Here is a 24,734-nt window from a genome sequence, read left to right as displayed (position 1 = left end):
GGAGCGTATAGCCTGCAGAGGTTACATGATATTGTGTTTCATTTGGGCAGCATTTGGTGATTAATAACAATTTGAATTTGAATGTGTTTGAGGGGGTACACACTCTTCACCTTGCCACAATCTTCACCCCTAATATTTCAGACATTTATGCCATTAGCTATGCCCCTGTAGGACCTTGGATTTGTAATTTACAATCTATTAGGAAGATAAATTGGACAGATGAGGACATAGTATTCAAGGATACAAGGCTCTCTGGTAAGGAAGGTGATGAATGAAGTCAGTGAAGCCATTTTCAGAGTACACCAGGGTATCAATAAGACCACAACCCTTCCTCTTCTCCTGCTGCTGTACCCATGCCTGTGGTACAAGTGATGGATGCCAGAAAAATGTAAAACAGCGACTGCTCATGAATACTTAAATGTATGCACCAATATTTCAATCCTAGTCTGAAGGCTGGGAAAAACCAATGTCCCAGCTCTAGCAGTGGGGTGGGAGGAGTTCCCTCTTACTCAATAAAGCATCAACCTTTCTGTTCTATTCATAAGACCTTCGACTGATTAGACGAGGCCCACCCACACAGGGGAGAGCAATCTGCTTTACTCAGTCCACTGATTCAAATGTTAATATCATCCAGAAACACCCTCACATACACACCCAGACTAATGTTTGGACAAATGTCAGGTACGCCATGAACCAGCAAGTTGATACATAAAATCAGCCTCACACATACGCTCTCAGATGCACTGCCAGTGTGGAAATGTACCAGCCCAGTATTGTGGACAGTGTATGCTGTGTGGCTTCTTCCACAGCCACACTGATTCCTTGGCAGCACTGGCTAGTCCTGCTCCTGAGAAGGGCTGAGCATTGTGACATTTACTGTTTGGGGGCAGTTGTTAGCTCTCGGAGTAGAGCTCTGTGACAGAGGCTTCCCACTGATAAATGGCCCACAGTGAACAATTTCTCTTTGCTGTGGTTTCCTCACAGAATGATTTTCTCCAGATTTTAGTGGGATGGAAGGGCAATTTCAACACCTGTCACAGTAGCTGGGAAGTGGAGGCTGTGCGCTTAAAGGCCCTTTGTCTTCCTTCCCAGTTCGGAAACCTACTCAGAGCAGTGGGCATGCATTTCCTTGTCCTCAGACACGTCCATCTCTACTGTAAGAATTTAACAGGCCCAGCCTTTCAGTTGGCAAGATTTTGTCCTCATGTTTGATCTCTCTTTTGTACTTATGTCTCCCGTGTGTTTATATTGGCCTCTGGCTGCTCAAACCCCACCATCTTTTTTTTTTTAAAGTGGCTACTTCTTCTTCTTCTTCTTCTTCTTCTTCTTTTTTTTAATTTTATTGGGGAAGGGGAACAGGACTTTATTGGGGAACAGTGTGTACTTCCAGGCCTTTTTTCCAAGTCAAGTTGTCCTTTCAATCTTAGTTGTGGAGGGTGCTGTTCAGCTTCAAGTTGTTGTTGTTTCAGTCTTAGTTTTGGAGGGCGCAGCTCAGTTCCAGGTCCAGTTGCTGTTGCTAGTTGCAGGGGGCACAGCCCCCCCATCCCTTGCGGGAGTCGAACTGGCAAACTTGTGGTTGAGAGGACATGCTCTAACCAACTGAGCCATCTGGGAGCTCAGCTCAAGGTGCCGTGTTCAATCTTAGTTGCAGGGGGCGGAGCCCACCATCCCTTGTGGGACTCGAGGAATTGAACTGGCAACCTTGTGGTTGAGAGCCCACTGGCCCATGTGGAAATCGAACCAGCAGCCTTCGGAGTTAGGAGCATGGAGCTCTAACTGCCTGAGCCACTGGGCCGGCCCCAAACCCCACCATCTTGATGGCCAAAGAGGCCTGCTTCATTCTGGGGTCCAACATTAAGAGGCCCATTTTTTAAAGCACTTTCTTCAAAGGCTCTATCAGTAATAAAGCTGATTTTGGGGTCCTCATTTGCCTATTCCTGCGTCTATTACAAGTTGGCTTGGAATTGTGGTAGGAAAAGAGATGCTACTGATTAGCTCCCTCAAACTCCAAATGAGTTTTGTAAGGATTAAGGAAGTTAATCTTTTACCTGTGACATGAGTTCCAAATATTTTCTCTAAGCTTTCATTTATCTTTTCATTTGTTGTTTGGTGTTTTTCTTCTTTATATAGAAATACTATTCAAATTGATCAATGTCATATTTTATAGATACTGAGGTTTTGTGTCATGCTTAAAAAGGCCTTTCCCCTTCTGGATTATAAAATATGTTTTCCTCAGATAGATACCTGCTTTCATTTTTTATTTTTAATCCTTGTGAGGTACTACCTGATATGGCATGATACCAGGAGCTGGATTGGCCTCAAGGAAATGGGACTTTGAGAAGGGGGGAAAGAAGGAGAGAACACAGGGTCCTGTGCCTGATCTTGGGTGGGTGCTGTTTGGTATGCGTGGTCATGGGTCAGATGTAGGTCTCTAGAATTGCCTGAGCACTTAAGCAACCACAGCTGGGAGGAGGAAGAGCTGCAGTAGCCCCTCTTCTGGGGCCCCAAAAGGGGTTTTCTCAGCCCACTCTGTGAGTTGGGTGGCAGCAGGATTGGAGCCCGGATCTCCTAACCACAAGGGCTGGTTTTTTGGATTTACTGGTCCAAGCCCAGCTTGGTTCTGGTTGAACCAGAATGGTCAGGGGACAACAGGCCGAGCTCTGAGGCTGATAGTCCCAGGGTCCCCTCACTCTGAGCCCGCATTGCACGTTCCAGAGGTCTGCTGCTCAGCCTGGGCCTAGCTGAGCTCAGATCCTGCTCTGGATTTCAGGTCTGCTGGGATGACCAGAGAACCAAAGTCTGCAAGCATGGCCTTTGAGAAGAAAGTGGTGATTTGCCTCCTTTTCTCTGACTAAAATCAACAACAGGCTGCAAACGTGGGATCACTTAGAGACCAAAGTCTTTCTGCCTCGGGTACTTGTTACTCTGAGTTCCTTTCACATGTTATAAAGGAACATGCCTTTGGGGGAGCAGGGCCGGCCTCCTGCTTTTCTCTCGTCAGCCCCTCATGACCCAGCAGCCTGAATATTACGCGATGGGCATCTCAGTATCATCCCACCTGTCTACTGGCAGCCCCTCCTTTTCCCCACTAACCCATCCTTGAATAATAAAACCTTCCCTAACTTTTTGTATTTCATAAGCATAATTAAGCACTGAGAAGTTCTTTGGTCCTTCTCTGATTCTTTTTATATGAATTAAGGTGGGTCTGGATGAATGTGACTATGCCTTATTATAGAGGTTTGTGTGTTGTATGGTTAAATTTTATATATTAAATCTTGTACTATCTCTTCTATCAGTGATGTGGTTAATTCTACGTGATCTTTGGTTGCTGTTTCTTCCGAGCTACCTTCCCTTCCTGCTCAGAGAGCCCTGAAAGGCCTCCATTAGAGCTGTCGTAGGTAGTTGCACAGGTTGTACACTGTACAACTTCAAGGGGTTCCATTGATTTTATAGTCTATTGGCTCAAAGGCACCCCTGGACTTGAGGACTCCTTCCATTGTGAAGGCACAATTTACATAGGCAATTCTAATTCCTTAGTATAATTAATGACTCATATGCTATATCCCAGAGCCACATGGAAATGTTTCTTGGGTTACCTGCTGTTTTGGATTATCCATGCTTAACTCTTCCATTAATGTTTGTAGTGGAGAACTGTTCCCACTCTTTTAGTTGAGCTGAATCAAAGGGATAAGAGGAAAATGTCAGATTAAACTGATACACTAAGGTATGAGTGACTAACACACCACCGGAGCCCTGGAGAAATTGGGGAAGGCTATTTCATTTCAGATAAGGAAGATTTCAGTTGGAAAATCACCAGTAGGTGGTCAGAGGGGCAGAACTTTTGTCAGGGTAGGAGAAGGGCTATGTAAGGCCCTTGCTGTCTGCTGTGGCCCTAGGACCGATCCACTCAGCAGCCTACAGGCTGAGCAGAGGCTTTTTGCAGTGGGCGTTTTCAGTATTTTGTCTGTTTGGGAAATTAGCTTGCTTATGTGTCAGTTTCCCACCTCCTGCCTCAGCAGCAAGAGAGGCCTGAGAATTGTTCTTTGTGGCCCTCACTGCTGGGGATTGCAGATATATGACTTAAAGCCAGCCGACCAAATGCACCCATTCCGAACTGGAGCACGAGATGCCAAGAAGCAGGTGCCATGTAGAATTCCTCCTGGCAGAGGGGGAAGCACCCAGGGTCCAAGGCCAGTGTCCAGTGACAGCAGGGATTGAGAAGTGTGTCCAGCCGCAGGGTGGTAGCCTGGTCTGGCACACTCTGCCTTGCCATCCTCAGATCCAGCCTACTTCCTGTTCCCACGTCTCCATATTTCCTGTGGATTCTGCAAGCTGCCTGGTGTCCTTCCTAAAAATCCCATTTCTGCTCACCAGAGTTGGCTTCTGTTATTCGCAACCCTGAAACCTGAGCGATATCCCGCCTGATCACCAAGGCCTGAAGTCTTAGTGAAGTCAGAGTGGTTCTCCCTGGCAAGCAGTACTGTGCTGATAAACTATGTCCTTAGGGGGAGAAAACACCCCTGGTTTGTGGCATTTGGCATTTGCTGATTTCCATGGTATAAATATGCCCACCACGGTCGATTTCAAAATGCCAACCTTTAAACATCTGACTAGCAAGATTCCGGAGTATTTAGCAATCGGCTGTCATGAGCCAGGATGGGCCGATTTCAGCACAGCTCTGCTAAGTCTTAGAACAATGCCGTCAGAGTGTGGCTTTGATGGCCAAGGTGACAGGTTTGGCACACTTGGGCTGGGTGGAAGGTAAGGAGGGCAGTGGTGAGGCGTGGTTGGTCCCTGAACTGGGGCAGAGACTGAGGCACGACCCCCTCTGGCCAGGAAGAGCCCTTTTCCTCTCTAGATAGGGAAGACGGCTGTCTTGGCTTTTACCCTAAACATTGGCTGACTACTAAATAGGATACTGTGACTTTGGGCCAGCTGCTTCCTCCAATTGGGCATCAGTTTTTCCAAACAAAAAATGGGGTGCCACTTGCCATGGGAATGCCAGGAAGCTCTTTGTAGTTTTGAGAGTTGAGGTATGTGAGCTCCATAGGGACAATTTCAAACTTCTGTGGCTGTGGCTGAGGGATTGAGTCTCAGGAGAGGCTTCTGGCTTTGCATACTCTGCAGCATCTGCGTGATGCACGCCTGCTGTGTGTGCTGGGCCTGCTGCGTGTATCTGTGTGTGTTGTGTATGATGTGGTGGAACCAAGCCCTGGGGACATCCAGCCCAGGGTGGCTCCAGGCATATGTCTTGGATTACTCGTACTCAGCGGGTGAGCAGACGACAGAATTCTGTTTGAAAGGCTATAAAGAGGATTTGAATGTTTAATGAGTAAAGAATGGACAAAACATGCTACAAGAAATCCACAAAATGTCACTGGCATGGGCTGGCCTGCTCCCTCTGGCATGTGTTGACAGCATTTTGTAAATAGCCTGATTAATCTGTGTCCTCTTGTGACATATAAATCCATAATTTGCATTTAGGTTTTTTCCTGGGACTTAACGTGTTGGCCAGTTGCAGAGAGAAACAGAGGGGACACTGCATGACTTCCTGGCCTCACATCAGAAAAGCCCTGTAAATAGCTCATTGGCCTCCGAGAGCCACTGGTCTCCACACACCAGCAAAGGTTGCCTGACCTACAGGTTCTTGAACACTTGGCGCTTCTGCCCTGCTGGGTCCCAGCCAGCATTATTGCACAGCCTAGAATTAAGGTCGAGTGCGAAACTCCAAAGGTCTTGGGCAATGCCACCTGCCCTACTGGCGGGACTAGGTCCACGCAAGTGCCTGTTCCCTTCACCTGTCAGGGCATTTTCTCACCAATGAGCCCTAAAACGTCTGCATACATACTGGGGTCCTCAGTACCAATGTCCTACATTTACGGACCTTGTTAATCCAAGACTCTATTTTATATTAAGTTTTCCCAAAAAGGGACTGTAGTTCAGCTCACATTTGCTTGTTGCCACCAGATGTTTCTAGCATTCTTGGCTCAGGCCTCCCCTGGCATCTGTCAGATCTTGAAGATAATGGCAGTGTGGTGATGCCCAAAGGGTTAAATGGCCTGCTGTCACCACTTGGCCCCAAACTGCTCTGTGAAGGTTGCTTCTGGAGTCCTCAGTGCCTGAAGCTCCCCCAGGCCCCCAGGGCGCTGCTGCCCTCGTGGGAAGAGCAGTGTCAGACAAAGCTCGGGCACTGTTTGGAAACCAGGTCTCTTTGTCAGCAGACACATCACTTACTGTTTCTCCACCTCTTGCCCGACCCTGTTGCTGAGAACTGTGGGTATCTGCATTGTGCAGGGAATTAGGAGGGGACCCCTGACCTGTCCCCCTTGTCTGGAAGAAATGGGCAAAATTCCATTTAAGATATAAAGCGGAGAAGGGAAGTCTGTGCTCAAAACATGCCTTTGTGGGGGAGGAAATTTCCCAAATCGTTCTCCTTTCCCCATAAAAAGCCCACTACAGGAATAGTCTAGCCTTTCGCTTAGCCTTGAATCAAGGTGACATCATCCGAAATGACTATTAGTCTGAAGTTAGAGTTTTGAAGGCCTAAAAATAATCCTCTTTCCCCCAAAATAAACATTGCACATTCTCTACCATAGGAGAAGAGGATTATAGACATGGGGTCCTCAGAAGGGAGGCTCCTTTCCTGGAGCCAAGATGATAGGTCAGGACAGGGAGGCCCCAGGGCTCTTGCCACGTTTCAGAAGGGCAGGGACAGGACATCACCCAGGAGGTCATCTTCCATTTGAATGCTTCAAGTGTTTGGTCACAGACCTTGGTGGGAGGGGCGGCAATGTGAGCCCCAGGGATTGCCATCTCTTTAGATTTCTGTGCCACTTGGGACTCCCAAAGTAATTGGCTCGATTGTGGCAGGCAATTGCTCATGGTGTTAAGCAGGGTTCTGAAGTTCTTTTTCCCACAGGACCAGAGGGAAGATGGGTCCCGCCAGGACAGAAAGACTCCATGCATTTCTGCCATTTGAGCCTTTGTGGATGATTCCCAGCAAAGGTTGGTGCGGGGCCAGGCAAGGAACACAGACTTGGGTGGGATCCGGCTGCTCCTGGATCCTTGAGGCTGCTTGAGAATGACCCGGAAAACCCAGTGAGGGAAGTGTGGAGAGGCTCTCTTCCGCTTCAGGACCAGATCACCCCAGAGCCTCAGATAGTTTCCCAGAAGCACGTGTTCTTTGGGGGCAGGGAAGATTCAAGGGAAGAGGATTTCCCTTGATCCTGGAGGGCACCTTGCATTTTGATGGGACATTTGACATGGGGACATAGTATAGTGGCAAAAAAATACCTTGTGAAGTACTTGGCTTTTCCGTTTTTCTTGTAATGACTAAGGAATGTGGGTAATAGTGCTCCTTTGTGCGCAGGCTCAGGGCTAGCCGGGGCTTGGGGGCTGTGTAATAGGCAGGGGTCTGAGTCACATATATTATTTGGCAAAACATGACAACACAGGAAAAAAAAAATCCAGAGATTTTATATATGGAAGGGGCTGCATCCAAAAGTCCCCAATAACAAACTATTGCATCTAAATATCTTGCTTTAGGCTTTGGATTCCCAGCAGCCCGGGGTGAGTCTGGCTGAGAGGCTGCCTCCTAATGGCCCTGCTCACTCGGCCTATTATTACCAGTCAGGTGCCCAGAGCCCCAGCATTCCGACCGCCCACCCCACAACCCCTCCTGCAGGCCTGGCACAGAACAGGTGCTCAGTGATTATTTTCTGGATGGTTTAAAGCTACGTGTCTGCATCTGCCAGGTCAAGCATAGGTGTGAGTACCTGCTGTCTGCCTGACATTTTCCAGCTCTTGGGATTCTGGGCCCCAAACTGCCATCTCTGCTTAGCTTCAGGGAGGGCTGTGTGGAGGAGGGAGCATTTGAGGTGGGCCTTGACGGTTATGTAAGAGCTGAATTCATGCTTCTGTGGGGGCGAGGGAGCAGGGAGCTACTGTATCTGAGCTGCATTTGAGTTTCCAAATAATTTCATGTGTGTTTGACTCGAAAGCACAGGAACCTGTGACTGGTACACAGAGGGGACTCAGTAATTGTGATGAGGACGAAGACAGGCCATACGTCAGCACCCTGGGGCTGTGGGGCCCTGCTCCCTGGGGAGTTCCTTCCAGCAACTCCACTGGAGCCGGAAGGCACAGGTGATTGTGCAGGAGGCCAAAGCCAGGACCTCCCTCAGAAGGCCTGGAACGGGTTGGCACGTGTGCCATGCCACTAGTGCCCATGTCGCCGGCCCTCATGTGGGGATTTGTCACGCGTGGCAGCATGGGGCATCCACAGCCCTGGGGAGAAGGGCCCCAGTGAAAGGGGAGGTTTGACACCCTCCACTCTGATCTGAACACAGGTTTTTAATTTCCCTGTAATTTGCCCTTTATCCCTCCCTCTGGGCTGGCTTCCCTGTCATTTCATTTCCTGCAGTATTCTCATCTTACAGCAGAGGTGAAGAGAGTTGACCTCTTCTTGCCCCAAAGCTGAATAAAATACAGAACAGATTTTTGTGTGAATAAAAATAGGCTTGAATACCACCAGCCCATCACTTCGGCCTCCACTCAGCCCATCTGGCCTTGTTCTCTACCACCCACCAGCCCACAGCACAGGGCCGCAGAGAGGGAGCTGGGTCGGAGCCCGAGGGGAAGGTGGCAGGAAGGAGGTGAGGGGGCAGGACGCTGGTGGCGTTTGGACAACTTTAACCTCTCCCGTGAGGGATGGCTGTGGGGACGGAAACCTCCTCATAGGTTGCCCTTGCCAGGAGACCAAGGAGGAAAGATTGAAATGTCAACACCTGGTGGGAACGAAATTTCTGTCTGGAACATTTGGGAGAATTCCAAGAGGGATGCAACTGGAGCCCCTACTAGCAGAGTGGAAGGGATTGTGGCTTTAGAGCCAGACAGACATGTCTGTCTGCTCCTCGCTTTTCTGCGGTTGGCTGTGTGATCTTAGGCAAGGCACTTAATCTCTGCAAACCTCAGTTTCCTCATCTGTCACATGGAAAAGGTAAACATGTAGACTCTGTGTGGCAATCATGAAGGAAATCATGTAGATTTGGCTGTGAGAATGAAATTAAGCAGGATGTGGCTTAGAAAAGGTGAACACTGACCTATGTGTGCTTCTTGTCCTTGCGGTCTCAGCTTAGAGGTCAGAGGGGCTGTCTCTGACACACCCCCTCCTTGTTTAATGCACCAGCTCTGGGCCATTGAGGGCTGCATTCTCTGCAGACCCTGTTGTTTCCTTGTTTCTTTGTTTATGAGTTTGCTCTCTGGCTCCTCCTAGAAGAACGGCCTGTGACAGCAGGGATCCAGTAGCCGACCATTCTGGCATAGAATGGGCACTCCACTGTGGGTTATTAAGTAAATGGATGCAAAAATGGCAGCTATTATTTTTATTGTGTCAGGGTAACTTTTAAACATATTAACTTGTTTTTATCCCCATAAATCAACATACTAATTTATGTGTTTTCCGTTTTCCATCCCCTTTTTAAGCAGTTAGCAGGCTATGTGCTCTGTTGCCTGGGGAGAGGTTTGTGGCTAAAAGCAGACGTTGTCCCTAAGATACTATCCTTCCTGAATTTTGTTTCCAAAAGTCTGAAACCATTGAAAAGATTATGTTAGTGGCTGGAGGGGTTGAGAAGACAGAAACGGAGGGAGGAGAGACAGAGAGATATAGGTAGATCAAGATAGAAAGAGAGGGAGAAGAAAAGGGAGAGAGAGGGAGAGGAAAGGGGGATGAAAAAGAGAGACAAAGAGAGGCAGAGACATTCTGGAGGAAACATAAAGAAAGAGGGAAATAATCTCATCCCAGCCCTCAAGTCCAGAGGGAAATTTCTGGAAACTGGATGGGGCAGGAGGAAGATCTAGGGTTGTGGGAATAGCAGTGGATGCCCACGTACCCCCTGAGACAGCATCCTAAGGAAGTGGCCAGCACTCAGAGGAGGTGGCTGTGGGGTGCCTTAGGAAGCAGGACCTGGGCCTCAGGGTTTCCCAGTGACAGCAGTGACACTAGAGCAGCAGTGTGGGCCAGCTTCTGGGAGAAGCTGGTCAGGACGGGTGACTGATGACCACAGGGGCCTCCCTGGCTCCCCGAGGCCATTTATACCTCAGGAGACAGCATAGCCCTAGGATGACTGAAGGTAAATGTGGCTGGCTCAGCATCAGAGCTCAATTTTTCACCTTCCTCCATACTGTTTATTCTCTGAGTCCTTTGAAAGGCCTGATGATGCATCCTGTGCTTGGAGAAAAGCAGGGGCGGGGGGGCGGCATGTGTGAGCAGTGCCATTCCTAGTCTTAGATATGACAGGAACATACTGTCATATACTCACTGTCACATACCCCTATACTCACTGTCATTCCTGGGCCCAGGGCTTCATGAGTGATGAAGGTCAGAGGAGAGTATGTGTCTGGTATACAAGAAAGGTCATGATACTTTATTTTCCTACAGCACAATTAAATATAGTACAAGGACCCCTTGTAAATAGTTGACATATAGTATCTGTCACTTTTCATGGCTTCCTCTGCCAGAAGCTCAGGGCTTTGTAATCTAGGACAAACATGGGAGGGCTTGGGACATCAGAAGTGAGCAGCGGTTGCCACAGTGGTGGCTTCTGACCCAGAACCAGACATTCACCAGAGGGTGGCCAGCTCCTGTGTCAGCTGCAGGCCTGCTCTGCCATGAACTCCCAGGGCAGGCTTGGGCCCTGATGCTCCTTTTCCATGTATCTGGCTATGTGTGGAGTAGGTCAGGTCCCTTCCATCCTCCAGCCTCAGGATTTAACTCCGTTCGGGCAGTCTACTTCCTTCTGCCCCTCCAACAACCAGCTTCCAATTTCTTCCCTGCTAGACAAACTACATAATCCTCCTTGTGGACTTGGCTTTCAAGAGAATGTCACGTTCGTCTCACTGGCTGGTCTCCTCTTGCTCTGAAATAGAAGAGATGTCAACAGAGTACAGGCGCCAAAGGAAAGGACCAAAATCCGTGTCAGCTTCCTGTTGCTGTTGTAACAAATCACCACAAGTTGGTGGTTTAAGACAACACAAAAATATTACCTTACGGTTCTGTAGAAGTTTGACAGTGGGCTAAAGTTAAGGTGTCGGCAGGGCTGTGTTATGTTCGGAGGCCCTAGGGGTGAATCCATTCCCTTCCTTTTCTACCTCCCAGAGGCCACCTGCGTTCCTTGTCTCATGGCCCCTTCCTCCATTTTCAAGGCCAATAGCGTAGACTCCCTCTGACCTGCTCACAAAGAAATGACGTTAGGTTTGAATAACAGACAGGTGAGCCAACAAATGTAATATTACATGGTAAGTGAAGAGTGGGTGCAGGGAGGGAGCAGAGTGGGAGTTGGAGGCTCTACCAGGCCTTGGCTTAACTCCTCCACTGACTGGAAAACCTGAAGGCAGGACCTGGGTCTAACTCATGTGCTGGCTGGGTTTCCCTTGGAACTTAGCTTCCCTTGGAGCTAAGTTCATTGCTTTGCACCCCATAGACACCCAGTAAATATCATTTCCAATGAATGGATTCAACTACTTCAGAGTCATTTTTCTCTTTAGGGCCACAGTTGCTGAGCTGCGATGTGATGGGAGTAAGGGACGGGGCCACCATCTTCAGGGCTGAGCCCTGGCCCTGGGTTTGGAGGATTTTCTTTATTGTGATGCATTTTCCTCCATCAGAGGTCAATACCAGGATTGAAGCTGGAAGCTTTACATCCCATTGTGAGCCATCACCAGGAAGCCCCCCCCCCCCCATATCAAAGACCTAAATTTGGGAACCGCCCCTGAGTTCAAGTGGGACTTCAGGGTCACTGGGGGTTGCTCAGTGATAGGTGTCTCATCCTTTGAATATCTTCATAAAATAGTATGCTGGGATCAAAAGGATGGAATTGAGCAAGTGAAATACTGGGAAGAGTGTCAGGGTTGGGGGTGGGGGGCTGCCACCTGAGTCTGGGAGCTGGTCGGTTGGCTGCAGGAGGGAGCATCCTGGGACTCTGCCTGTGGGCTCCGGCTCTGAGATTCTGGTCTTTGGTCCAAAACTTCCCCTTGCAGCTTCCACCTGGTAAGACCCTAGGCTGTGAGCATCTTCTGCTTTCTGGCCTCAGATGGTCCTCCTTTATTCCTATCTTTTCCTTCACACAGAGTTTCAAAATGGGGACCTTATATGGGTTCTAAGACCCACAGGCTGCTGGGCAAAGCTGATAACAGGGATATCTGAAGCCAGAAAGCCCCTCCTAACAGGGCAGGCTATAAAGACAGGACTGAATCTCAGGGATGACTGTTTTCTGAGGGAATGAATGAAGGAATGACAGACAAAGTGAAGCTGAATGGTGAATTAAGGTTTCCGTTGGTACTTCCCCTAGACCATGATCTCCCTTTTAGACTGGAGAAGCTGTTTCCTTAGTGCCCACTAAGCTCTGGCAGGAGCTGGGAAGTACTGGGACAGCAGCACGTGAGACTAGACTATCCTCTGTTCCTTCAATGGCCATTCTCCAGGCTGCTCTTCCAGTCAGGCCTGACAACCAATTAGTGGATTGTGAAATCAATGTAGTGGATGGAGACGCAGCCAGCATTAAAAAGAAAAAAGATATGCAATCAAGTACATTTGAAATTATCAAAGTGTATGTCAGGAATAAGGGTACTACTTTGTGAAAATGTGTTTCACTTTTGTGTATGACATATAGTATATTATACGGGGTTGCAATGTGCAATGCGTTTCCTTCCAGGGGTCAAGGTAAGCAAGATTAGAGCATCCCAGGAATCTCTGGGGCATCCGATGCCCCGTGGAAGGAGATGCTGCAGCTCTGACCAGGCAACTCATCAACTATAAATACAGATGCATGAACCACACAAAAAGTTCCTTTCCTGAGACCTTGGGGGCAAGTGGAGGAGCACCGGTTGGGAGATGGGAGGCCAGGGTTCTGAGCCTGGATCTTTCCAGACCTAACTGTGAGTCGTGGGTGCATTGCTACCCCTTTTCAGACCTCAGTTTTTTCCTCTCTCAAATGGGTAGTTCCATTGTGTCTGTGTGCACTGCTGTCCTCTGGTGGTGAGCTCTGTAACTGACTTCCAATTTGGGTTTGTTGATTGGCAAGTGGCTGTCCAGATTCTGTTTTTTGTGAAAAGGGACAAGGTGAGTGTCACTCCCAGGTGGAGGGTATAGAACCCCCCCCATGTGTGTTGTGAGGTCTCCTCAAAGGCCGCCACTGCTCACATACTCTGACTGAATCAATACTTTCATGTGATAGTGTACAGTAGAGACCTTCAACTCAAAGACCCATTTATCAATGAATATTGGGTAACTCTTTCAAAGAGAAAGAGTTACCCAATATTCATTGTGTGTGAAATTTGTGTGAAATTTGGCTACGGGAGGCTTCAGGCCGTGGAATTAAGGTAGCAGCCTTTTCCAGCCTCATCAGATGCTGGCTTTCCAGAGTGTGGGTGTTCATTGTGGGGACACCGCCTGGGGCAGTGCCAGGTTGAAGGTCAATACTTCTGGGTGGCAACTGAGAGGCCTGAGTCCCAAGATGGTGATGTTTCTTCTTGACCTTTGGCCACAGCCTTCTCCTTCCACGAAGCCATCATTACCACATGTTAGCAATGCGGAGTGAGACCAAGGGCCAAGGCTTCCTCCCAGAGGCTCCCCTTTGTAGCCAAAGGTGTGATGAAAGCTGCCGGCTTTGGGGCACTTGGCTGGATGCCAGGTGTCTGGGTGCGTCTTCTGGGTCTGAACTGTAGTTATTGAAGGTGCTGAGAATGAGATCAGATGATTAGGACACAGAGCTTATTTTTCTCTCCACTTCCCTCAATCTCTTCCCTTTTTGACGGTTATCAGCACATATTTGCATCTCCAGTTAAGGCTCTACTTAAATTCCCTTCAGTCTTTGACTCCACCTCTTGCAAGAAAAGTGATTTTCAAAACTATTTCTTACTTAAACAGCCTGTTGCATTGTTCTCAAATTTATTTTTAGTAAATTAAAAGAGGATTGAATGTTCCCAGTATTGTCTGTGGTTTGAAAAAGGTCAGTCGTAGGCAGGAGTACTGCATCTTCACTGCCCACCCCCACCCCCAACTCACCACAACCAGAGTAAAAAGCTGGGATCGTTGCATCCAATAGGTGCTTAATAATTGTTAAGTAAAAGGTCGAATGGACGAATGAATGGGTGGAAATGATGACACTTCAGGTGACTCTTCTGAGCTAGCAAGTCGCAGAACTGCGTGAAGCATTGGACGTGTGAACCCCACTGTTACATGACAGGACAGGTGGCCTGGAGCCAAGTCAGGGTATTTAATCCATGAGGCTGAAAGACCCAAGTAAACATTTGGCAAAATGAAGTCAAAGCACTTTTCAAAAACAATCATTTAGATTATTAAACCGCTATCTTATGGGGGCCTGAAACAGGAGTGTTTTATTTTTAAACAATTCACTTCCCTTCTGACTTCAGGAATTCCCAAGATGGTTTGGTTTTGAGGACATTACCAGTCAACCGCAGCCAAGAAGCGATTAGCAAATGCCTGCTCCATAGACATGGGTCTGACTTCTGGGCTGAGTTCAAAGCACAGTTCTTAGTTTAATAATAATACAGGATTAGCTTTCCTTTAAAAACGTCCCATACTGGAACCATTTTGAAGAAAACACGGAAATATCTATGGAAGTTTGGGGGCACAAATGAAGACTTTGAGAAAACATTAAATGCATGTTTAAGTTCTTGGTCTATCCTCTCGTAATGAACCTTGCAGAAAATGTCCCACCCTTATTCTCTTGATGGGAAGTGGTGGTTGTTTCTAATGGGATGAATAAAGCAGGGCTTTACTTCCTCCCACCACCAATCAACATGCTGAAAGTTGGTTGCAGTGCCCGTGGAACCAGGGAGAAGGAGTGGCATGGGACAGCTTTGCATGTCATTTGTTGCCATGTCATTGGAAGGAATCTGATTAAAGGTTTGGAAGAAACACTAGAATTCTAAAGAGAAATTTAGATCTGCATTTCCCAAAGCTATGGACAAGCATTGCTGGTAGCATGTGAAAATATTTTAGCCAAGACTTGGATAAATACTTCATTCTAATGGCACATATTAATGTTAATACATATTAAAAAGATATACGACTAATACATCTTACCTATGATTTCATGAATATTTTAAGAAAAGATTAGAGAAGCTGTTTAAGCAAAAACTACTGTGTTTCCCTGAAAATAAGACCTAGCTCTACAATCAGCTCTAATGCGTCTTTTGGAGCAAAAATTAATATAAGACCTGGTATATATTATATTATATTATATTATTATATTATATTATATTATATTATATTATATTATATTATATTATATTATATTATACTCGGTCTTATATAATATTATATAAGACCCTGATTATATTATATTATATTATATTATATTATATTATATTATATTATATTATATTATATTATATTAACCCGGTTTTATATTATAGTAAAATAAGACTGGCTCTTATATTAATTTTTTCTCCTAAAGATGCGTTAGAGCTGACTGTCTGGCTAGGTCAGGCTACCAATGTTTTTGGGGAAACATGGTGAAAGAAAGAAAGAAAGAAAGAAAGAAAGAAAGAAAGAAAGAAAGAAAGAAGGAAGGAAGGAAGGAAGGAAGGAAGGAAGGAAGGAAGGAAGGAAGGAAGGAAGGAAGGAAGGAAGGAAGGAAGGGAAAAGAAAGCATGCTAATTTAAAGAAAACTAATAATAGTAAAAGTTGTGAGGCTGGTACCTGAACAATGATGTTTGGGGAACAGATCTGAAGGGGACATTATGTTTTGCAGTACTCATAGGAGCAAGACTCAGATTCTGGAGCATCATTTGGAACAAAGATCCAGGACCTACCATCTACCTGGGGGAAGGCGCAGGTACTGTGCTGTGTTAGAGGGCATCACCATTCTCTTCAGGTGTGGGGGCCTTTCTAGATCAAGTCTCTGTGGATCCACCCATGAAGACCCCCTGCAGGCAGTGATGTCTGCTCAGGAGAGTGGACCTTCTCTCAGACCGAGCCTGGACCTCAGAGGGAAGCTGATAGTTCCAAAGCCTTCCTCTCTGTCCACCTGTCAGGGATGTCATTGTTTGGCCCTTGGAGAACCTTCTACCAGGGCCATCATACCTCACAGTGCATCTGAGCAGAGACCCAACTAACAGGTATGTCTTCTGTACACTCAGGCCCTTCTACCCGATGGGTAAGTAAGCTGACATATGAGCCCCCATTGCATCTCCTTCAGGATAAAGACGAGAGGAATGTGCTCTGCCTTGACTCACTTTCCTGTCTTGGTGATAGACAAGTGTCTTGGGAGGGCACTTGAGAAGACAGCTTAATTGTCGAGGTGCCTTTTCTGTGGAACTTCAGTCTTGACTAGAGAATCTACTTCTGAACCTGGCTTTGCTCAGGACCCTGGCTCTCTCAGAGAAGGAACTTGAAAAGTGCCCAGAGCTGGTGCTGGGGATGCCATTTGGTGGTCTGGGACTTGCTGATTGCTTTCTCTGTCACAAAGCCTTTGATTTCCACCGGCTCATGTGTACACATGTGGGTATTCTTGGTGGCCTGACCATTGAGCATAATTAAAAGAAATGATTGGCTTTCTCTTGATGCAAACATCTGGTTTTACTTGAAACAAGATGACTTAGCTGTTTCAGAAACATTCTTGTAACCCTGGATTCACATTTTCTTCTTAAAATATATATTTTCTCTGTTAGGGCAGCATGTTAATGTAAACACTCCGGGTAACTGACAACCGACAGTTTCAGAAGTATGTGGGGCTCCAAGCACCAGAGGAACCGCAAGAATGATTGCGTTTTTGATTTGATCACTGGAAATCTGTTTCAACAGTCACTCTGATTTAAACAATTACTCTGATTTATACTCCAAACGCTGTAATTTGCAGAAAATGTAACCATGTGAGGACATTTTTGTAGAGTATGTCTTGGCAACTTTGTTTTGTTGTGATGTCATTCCCTTTGGCTTCAAGGAAGCATTCAGGAACTCGGAGAAGGAAAACAGGGTCCTTCTTTCTGATGCACTTTCCTGACTGGTGGGGGATATGTTCTCAAGCCTCAGCACTCCTACTCCCTACGGCCAGCTCTGCAGGACTAACAATGACATCCAGGAGAGAAATGAGGCCCAAACTTTCCTGAAGGTCAAAGAATTAAGGACCAGGAGTAGGTTGGCAGGTTGTGTTGCCACCTCTACTGTCTACAGTTAGGGAGGCGGTGGGCAGCCTGCCCTGGCACCGCGTTCATTCTTCAAAGCCCAGCTGGACAGAGCTGGAAGACTGATAGGATAAGGCTTAACCTCTCTATTGCCCGGAAAGGAAGATCCAGAGAGATAGAGAACACTGCCCAGGTTCCAGAACAAGTGTCAGAGCCAAGGCATGGATCAGGTGCTTGGACTTCTGATTCGTTGCAAGATTGAAATGTAGGCATGGAATTACAAGTTGGTCTCATTTTATGTGCAGAGAGTGTGTCTCAGTAAAATGAGAATAAAAAGTCATACATAAAAAAACAAGTCAGCAGTCCATGTTTTGTAGGGTGCAGCTTAAGAGAGCTAGTGTTCAGAGTATTAGCTGTTTATACTCCTCACCTCCACACTCCCACCTCCCATCCAGTTACTCCAGCCGGGTCAGTGCTGCTGGGGAAAGCTGTGGAGGGCAATTCCCTGTGGCCTGGCTCTGTCTGATGGCTTGGTGACAGCTCAACTCTTACAGGCATTAAAGGCTGTTTCTTACATGAAGTAGCATCATGCCTGTGGGGATAGCATCGGGATCCATAATGGTGGTTGGATGCCTGGCCTCGCTAACCACATCTTCCTAGACCATCTGTTATGGATTGTGTCTTCTCCAATTCATATATTGAAGATCTAATCCCCAATGTAATGATATTTGGAGGTGGGGCTCTTGGGAAGTGATTAGGTTCAGATGAGGTCATGAGGGTGGAGCCTCACGATGGGATTAGTGCCCTTAGAAGAAGAGGAAGAATCTCTCTCTCTCTCTCTCTCTCTCTCTCTCTCTCTCTCTCTCTCTCTCTCTCTCTCTCTGATATAGCAGAAGGTGGTTGCCTGCAAACCAGGAAGAGTCCTCACCAGAGCCTGACCATATTATGACTAAGTTTACTTTGGTGTGGTTGCTGCCATGTTGGTAGAAGAGTAGACTTTGACATGAAATGAACCCAGAATCCCAATTGAGAAACAGGACCAAAGACTCTTCCTTCTGGCTTTCCCTCCAGTTGTCCAACATATCGGAGCCTCCCACCTCACCCGTTTCTTCTGCATGTTCCCCCTTCTCCTCATAACCTCTCACTGGAAGGGGTGAACGTCTAGCTTTTCTTCACCTACATACTTTCCTCCTCAGCAAATCTCACGGCCTGTCTACACTGCAGAAAAAACCCTACAATCTGAATTTCTTCAATTGATGCATGGTTCTCTCTCAAATTCATACTTATCTCCTGCCTGGATTTCTACTGAAAACATACCATGTGAAATAAAGATGATGTATTAGTGAATGATACACTTGAAACCTATGTAATTTTACTAATCATTGTCACCCCAATAAATTTTAGTTAAAAAAAATGAAAGAAAGCAACCCGAAAAAAACTTTCAGATTTGCATAACTAATTGCCTTCTTCATCTTTATACTTGGATGTCTAAAAAGAATCTCAACATTAATGTAGTCAAATGAGGACCATTTGGCTGCATTGCCCCCCATATGTATCTTGGTGAACAGCACTGCCATTGACTCAGTTGCCCAGGCCAAAAAATTTAAGAGTCATCCTTGACTCTTTTTTCTCTCACACCCACATCCAATCCATCAGCAAATTCCATTGGCTCTAACTTCAAAATAGATCTTGGACCCAAAACACTTCTCATTATCTTCAGTTACCAGCAGCATCTAGGCTACCATCTCTCTCACTTGGACCAGCGCTATAGCCTCCTAACGTGGAATCCTACTTCTGTTTGTGTCCCCATAGAGCAGAGGTTCTCATCTGTGGATGATTTTGCCCCCCAGTGGACATTTGGCAATGTTCAAAAACATTATTAGTTGTCACTACTGGGAGGGGTGTGTTTTGGCATATAGTGCATGGAAGTCAGGGATGCTGCCAAAACTTCTACAAGACACAGGCCAGCTCCCACCCACAACAAAGAATTGTCTTTGTCAGTAGAACCAAGGTTGAGAAAATGTCAGTAGTACCAAGGTTGAGAAACCCTGTAGCTAGAGTGATGTTTCGAAAGCATAAATTAGATCATGTCACTCCCATACTTAAAACAATATTGCTTTCTGATGCAATAAGAAGGAAATATAAATGATTTACTCGATTCTTTAAGGACCTATAGAAACTGCTCTCTGCAAAGCTCTCCCATTTCCTATTTCTCCATTCTGCTCACTCACAGTGCTTTACCAGCAATGGTCCTTTGTCTTTCTCCTGTTTTCTAAACTTGTTCCTGTCTCATGGCCTTTGTACTTGCTGTTCTCCTGCTTAGAACAGTGTTCTCTAGATCTTCGCTTGGTTGCTATCTCATCTCTCTGGTCTCAGGTTAAAAGTTACCTGCTCAATGAGTCCTTCCTGACCTCTCTCAGGAAAACAGGCCCTCTGCTCACCCCTGCAAAACACACATAACACACATCACATTATCCAGTTTTATCTTCTTTATAGCACTTACCAGTGCCTAATATTATCTTACTTTTGTTTGTCTATTTGTTGTCTGCCTCTTTTCTCGAAGTTTCTTGAGGATAATACAGTTCTTTTGGAGGAGTACAGAGAAGAGGCTCAATAAATATCGCCGCTTGCCTGCCTGCCTGTCTGCTTGATTGATTGTCACTACGTTGAATAGAAGCTAAAGTGATTTAGAACATCCTTTCTCTCTGGTCAATGCCTCGCTTTCAGGCCTATTGTCTTACTGTGAAATCGTATTTCAATAATATGAGCTGAATATTAACTCTTTCTCTACGCATTCCTGCTATAACAATATTAGTCACCCCCACCCTATCCCACCCAACCGATATATACCTTAGCTGGTTAATGAATAGGTCATCTATAGGGAAATGCAAAAGAGAAAAAAATTTAATTAATAGTTTAAAAAATATTACTCTGTGACATATATAAATAAAGTGTTCAATTTATTATTAACCCCCCCCCCCGCTTCTTCCAGGAGGCAAACCCCATCTTCCCTTCTCTTCTCCCAGAGGGAAACAGGACGTGTCCTAGCTAGCTGCCCTGTTTACACTGGCCCCAGGAACGGAGCATTGGTCAGCTGGCCCTTTTCCTATAACACAGTCATTACCTAAGGCTGTTCCTACATTGGTGAAAAGAATTTGTTTCCTTGCAAATTAGTAGAGGAAGATAAATGCAAAAGTGCTGGATTGTCAGACGCCATCTCACATAACAGGCTCTTCTTTGCTGGGGCAAAGCAGCCTGAGGTTTCACCGACACCGTAGGCAAGGTTGTGGGGATGTGTTTTGGGGTATGAGTGTGTACTGTGATGAGTGTGTATGCACACGTGTGCACATGTGTATCTGTGCCTGAGACAACCCAGAGGTGAAAGATCAAGAATTGGGAAAGGATTTTGTGTATCAGCTCAAGAAAAGGTGTGGGGACAAGCACATTCTCATTTCACTTGGACTGATAGCATTAGGGTAGGTAGCAGCTATTTGTAACATTTATCATTTATTTGCAAATGACCTGGGTTTAAATCCCTTTATTAGTTTGCTTTGGAAAAGATATTTAATTCTTTCTGAGCCTGATCTGTAAATTGTGGCTGATGGTCCAACAAGTACCAAAAGCTTAGTCTCTGCCATGATAAGACACCTCCTCCCTCCTCTCACCTTGCTGTCTAAGAAGATCTGCCATCCTTGCCTGATAGTTCTGGGGTCTTTATAACTCAGATTAAGGGTGTGAGTGAAGGGAAAACATGGAGGCTTATAGGATTTCTGTGGTAGGTGGCAGGGTGCTACTGGCTCAAGTATAAGGATGGAGTCAGAAGGCGGATGGGGAGTGGGAGATGGAACCTGTGCAGCTCAGCTGTGAGCAGTTTTCTTGCCTGATAGGGATGAGGGGAGAGAGAGAAAAAGGACTTGGGGGCATCTTAGCATGTGAGACATGATAAGAGAAGGGAATAGGGAACGATGATCTTTGAAAAGCTTCTCTGTGTGTTAGGCTGGTGCTGCCACCTCAGTACTTCCCCCAAGGGACCACAGCGCTGGTTGAGTCTGCTCTTCTATCACTTTGATGACTCCATGGAGGTGCCTTTGAAAAGGACATCACGCGGAGACAGTCCTGTCACCAGAGTGGAACCAGAAAACAGACTTTATTCAAATTAGAGCCGATTTCCGTTGTTGTTGTGAGGATTAAATGTGCATTAAATATGATTTTTGTGGGTAAATCTTCAGCACAAAGTTTGGTAAATAGAAGCACTAAGTAAAATGAAGCTACAATTAGCGTGCTAGTCACTGTCTTATCTCTCAAAAGACTGACATGACTCTGAAGGATTCACAGCCTTTTTTATTTAGCACTGACCGTTTGCTACTCTTGCTTGGTGTGGATTTTCAGCAGGTGCTGAAGTATAAAAACACTTTTTTTTTTTTTTGAAGTGACTTAAATCACAACTATTTGACTCACCATTCTGCGGGTCAGCAATTGGGCTAGGATTGCCTGGGTAGACCAGGCTTGGGTGGTTTTGGTTGGGCTGTCTCATCTCTGGTGAGCTTCCAGGTTCGCTGGAGGCTGATGGGTCTAAAATGGCGCACTAGGCTGGCTTGTCTTGGTTCCATGTGGTCTCTCATCCTCTAGCAGGCAAAGCTAGACTTTATTACTTAGTGGTGGTGACAAGGTCCCAGGAAAGCCTGTGGAAGTGTGTAAAACAGTTAAGGCCCAGGCTTGGAACTTGCATAATGTCCTGTTTTCTGAGTCCTGTTATCCAAACCAAATGACCAAGTCAAAGACATAGATTCCACCTCTTGATGGGACGAGCTGCAAAGAATTGTGGCAATTTTTGCAGTTGACCACAGGTGTCCCCTGTGCTTTTGTTAGCTTTAAGGATTTGCTTTCAGCCCTTTGAAGTTCATCAGATCATTGTAAAAGGGAAATCTGAGAAGAACCCCAGTGTTGGAGAATTATAAGGAATGCTTTTTTTTTTTAACTTGCAAGAAGTTTCAACCCCTCTCCCTCCCACCAAGAATTGATGGACTTCCACAGTCTAGTGTTTGAAAAATTATGTAATAACTAAAAGCTACTACATATTTAAGAGAGTTTTGAAATAAATTTGTATCTTTTAATCATAGGAGCATCAATATGCATTAAAGAAGTAGTTAAAGTTTATATGAAGTAAGACATATTAAAGCTGAAGGCATTGCTTAATGTGCAAACAGTCTCATGGGTCCCTTATAATAGTCTGAGATATGATAAAAATCCAGGCCTAAAGGGTGAGGACCACTGTTCTACATGAAATAAGTAACTGGTCGCATGTTATTCCATTCTGACCTCCTCTGACTCCATGGACTATGCACTTATGTGTAGTGACCCTGTATTGAGAAAGCACACTACAAGCTTTCCTAGGCCTTTTATAGCCACTCACCCAACCCCCAAACTATCTTTCCCTCAAGTCTGTCAGTGAGGTCTGAAGTTCCGCCATGAAGAAATCACCTCCCAAGGTCATGTTTCCCAGGGCTAACATGCAGTTCCCCTGGGAGGGGGTACCACGCAGCAGTGTGTGCCTCCATCGGTGGCTTGCTCTGCAGTTCTGGCAGTAGAGTGGGGCAGGTGGGAGCAGCCCTGCTCAGCTACTAAACAGTGGTGAATGTTGGAAGTCCTCTTCTCTCTTCTGGACTTATATTTTCTTGATGAAGAAAGTGGGAATTTGACAGGGCCTTTTAGGCAGGTCAGGATTGAAATGGGTGGCAAGGAAATGGTGGGCTTTCCCGCCCAGGCATAAATAAAAACCAGTTCTCATCTTTTTGTTCTTATCCAGCCCCTTCCCTTTGTGTCAGGACCTGATCTCCCAGCGATGCTACCATCACCTTCTCAGTTGGAAAAACCTTGACTTTAAGAGTCAGTGTCTTCTCTGGCTGGTGCATTCCTGCTTCACATTTGGGTTTTGACAGAGGGCTTAATGCACTGGGAACCTGTAACTCTAGCATAAGGGCATCCTAATGAGGGACTAGTCACTCTGTCGTTGGAGCCTCCTGGCACATGCAGAGAGAAGATGGGGCAAGAGACCAAGGAAGGAGGAGGGAGGAGAGAAAGAGAGAGCTGGGTTTTGGTTTCTGGGGCTTTCTCTTTCTTAGCTGGGCTTTTTTGAGGCCTACCTATGTTTCTGCCCTTTGACACCATGAGATCCTTCATTACCTTCCAATCCATCTCCTTTTGACTTATGCCAATTTGAGTGGCATTCTTCACTAGCAATCTTGAGAGCATTGATTGACTCACACCGATTTCACAAATGAAGACACATCCACCTGCATTTGTCTGTGGTGGGGGCTGGCAGCTTCAGTGTTTAAGTCAACATAAAGTCTGGTACAGGAGAGCTATGCATTAAATAGATAATTACAGTGTAGTATGAAAAGTGCAATACAAAAATGCCTTTATGGAAGTCAGATTAGTGAAGAGAAGGGGGAAGGTGAATAGAAAGGGAGGTGCCATGAAAGCTGGGTTTTGAAGGATTATTAGAAGTTCAACAGGTGCAGCAAGACCAAAGATGAGGAGATGTAGAATAGACATTTGCAGGGCTTCGAGATATCAGAGTTTGGGATTGCTCTGGCGTAGAGTGAGAACAGATGAGGCCAGGACACGGAGGATATCGCACATACTATGCAGGGCTGCTCAGAGAACCTTTCCAAGCTTGTCCATGGCTCTTGGCTGTTGAATTGTGGACATCTGAACAGGTGTAATTTCATTTTTCATATTTTTAGCAAAGGTACACTGATAAACAGTGTTGGCTTCTGAGCTGATAAAAGAACATCGCCAATTTATAAAACAGAATCCTTTAAAACATTCCTACCAAATGTTCTCCACACTGAACTCAAGGAGGATTTCGAAACTGAAATCTTGGTGGAAGCAGGTCTGCTTAAGGAATGGTTTCCATGCCCGCCTTGTCTCCCTGCTGCCCACAGCCAGCCCTTGCTCTGTAAGCAGAGACAGATGTTTGGAAACAAGAATGGGAAATGGTACAAACGTTCCTGTGTTAGAGCACTGCCATCATCCAACTCTGTGAGTGTGTCTGGCTTGCTGTCACATGTGTAGGGCAGCGGTGGAGACATGCGCTGCGGTCCGCAAAATGGCTCTGCCCCGATAACCAACCACACTTCCCAATCACACTCAGTTCGGAAGACGCTCACAGAGAACACAGGGAAATGGATCCTGTCCAGCCCGCCTCAGGGTCCCACTTCCAATGCCACCCCTGGTAGCCAAGCTCATGCTAGCATCACTTGTGATAGAAAATTGGAGCAGCCTGGAACTCTCATTTTTCCAAGTAGGATGTAAAAGAAACTTTAACATTTCCTCCAAAAAATGTATGTCAGGGTTCACGTTTCCTCCGGAGGGGCTGCTTTGGCTGAGGACTCCCTATTTCAAGCCTGATTTAATCCAGGAAGTGCCTGGGAATCAGGCAATGCCAACAACAGCCAGCAAGCTCAAAAGCTCGTCTAAATGGTTTGTCTGCAGCTACTCTTGTACTCTTTAAATCAGGAGGTCTGTCCACAGGTAGTTCCTGAATGCTTACTTTCTCCCAGTGTCCATATATCCATGTCCTT

The 24,734-nt window shown here is 46.2% G+C and overlaps 1 long non-coding RNA gene across 1 annotated transcript in view; it reads left to right on the top strand.

Moving 5' to 3' along the window:
- Positions 1-16,159, top strand: part of LOC141571510 (uncharacterized) — a 104,112-nt gene extending 87,953 nt beyond the window's left edge. The window contains exon 4 of the long non-coding RNA XR_012496264.2: positions 15,777-16,159. This is a non-coding gene — a long non-coding RNA (uncharacterized LOC141571510). The remainder of the gene's footprint in view (positions 1-15,776) is intronic.
- The last annotated feature ends 8,575 nt before the right edge of the window (positions 16,160-24,734 follow it).

This window comes from Rhinolophus sinicus, chromosome 2 (genome assembly GCF_057876585.1).
Source record: "Rhinolophus sinicus isolate RSI-liver-muscle chromosome 2, RSI-T2T, whole genome shotgun sequence".
Lineage (NCBI taxonomy): Eukaryota > Metazoa > Chordata > Mammalia > Chiroptera > Rhinolophidae > Rhinolophus > Rhinolophus sinicus.
The sequence above is the reverse complement of the archived record's forward strand: the minus strand, read 5'-3'. Positions and strand labels throughout refer to the sequence as shown.